The sequence below is a fragment of the Octopus bimaculoides genome, chromosome 11, assembly GCF_046866305.1.
Source record: "Octopus bimaculoides isolate indiv1 chromosome 11, ASM4686630v1, whole genome shotgun sequence".
Taxonomy (NCBI): Eukaryota; Metazoa; Mollusca; class Cephalopoda; order Octopoda; family Octopodidae; genus Octopus; species Octopus bimaculoides.
In genome coordinates this window covers 60,982,813-60,984,301 of record NC_142938.1, presented here as the reverse complement: position 1 = coordinate 60,984,301, position 1,489 = coordinate 60,982,813, and the positions used below count along the sequence as shown (strand labels likewise).

At 37.3% G+C, this 1,489-nt stretch overlaps 1 long non-coding RNA gene across 1 annotated transcript in view; it reads right to left on the bottom strand.

Annotated features, from left to right (window-relative positions):
* LOC149133366 (uncharacterized) overlaps positions 1 to 222 on the bottom strand; it is a 3,916-nt gene extending 3,694 nt beyond the window's left edge. Inside the window, exon 1 of the long non-coding RNA XR_016243773.1 lies at positions 1 to 222. This exon is cut by the window's left edge and continues 70 nt beyond it. This is a non-coding gene — a long non-coding RNA (uncharacterized LOC149133366).
* Positions 223 to 1,489: the final 1,267 nt, after the last annotated feature.

The following is a 1,489-nucleotide window of genomic DNA, read 5'->3' as shown; positions in this document are numbered from 1 at the left end:
TATGAATAAAAGAACAAAATAAGGCCTCAGGGCCAAAGAGGAGACGAAAATATTCAAAGCTGGGAGAGTATCCTAAGGATATACAGCGAAAAGTGAATAGAGCGGGAGACGAGAAAAATGCGACTGCTCGCTATGTGAGCTGGTTGCAAAAAGGAAGAGATGAAACAGAGACAACAGATCACGTGTCAGTAGTAGGAGAGAGGAATAAGCAGAAGGCAGAGAGAGAAGACCAAAGAACGTGACAGATAGCATAGAAACGAGAGAGACACATACACGCATATGTGTGTGTATGTGTGTGTGTATATGTATATGTATATGTATACGTATATGTGTGTGTGTATATATATATATATATATATATGTATGTATGTATATATGTATGTATTATGTATGTGTGTGTGTGTGTGTGTGTGTGTGTGTGTGTGTGTGTGTGCTTGTGTGTATTGATATATATATAAATGTTAAGCTCTGTGTAAGAAGTGAACAAATAAAGATATGGAATTGTATATATGAATTCTAGTAATCTTGCCTTATAATTCCTTAATTTTGAATTTTAAATTTGTAATCCTGCCAAATATAAAGAAATGATTATCTCCTTTTGTAATAGCTCTACACAAAAGGAAGACACGTACCAGCCTCCCACCACCATCACTACCACCACCAGGCACACGTATTGTCTTAAAATATTCTAGATTACCTCGTTGTACATTTTTACCGTGTGGTAGTTCTACCAATCCAACATCTGCTTTATAGAGCAACTTAGGCAATTTCTATCGAAAGATCACGCAGTCGTGTTTCTGAAACTGCACTCAGCAACGCTGATTGTATATCGTTTATAAATTTCTAGCTGTGATTCTAGATTTGTAATGCTGCGTTACTCACATTACTATAACTGATTCTAGTAGACATTATCGAGCACATATATTAACGATCCTGAATGGGATCTGGGGTGAGTTGTCTCGCCTGTCCATTACTCTCAGGTGTTTTAACACTCAACGCTTTGAGAGAGTTATCTCCACCACGCCATCTCACAGCCTACCGGTAAATACACAATGCATATACGTTAAGTATATGTGGTCGATAATGCCTATTACACTAGCGCTGCTTCTATTTCATATTTGAATTTAACCCTAGTAGAATTGTTGTTGAAGATTTAGTGATAGCTGTGTGATGCAGAACAGAGTTTACTATTCACTATAAGAAATGTCCTACTAATATGTGTGAATACGTTTAAGCTACAGGGTGGGATATACCTGATAATTCTTCTACTTTTACGTTTGCTATTATTTAATGTAAGACGGTGAGCTGGCAGAATAGTTCGCTCATAGGACAAAAATCTTAGTAACATTTCTTCTTACTCCACGTGCTGAGCTCAAATCCTACCGGGTAATACCTTTAAGAAGCACCTAGACAAATCTACATCACGGCGAGAAACTCAAAAAGGGCTTCCATATCAGACTCCCTTATTCATCAAAACTAAGCGACAAAC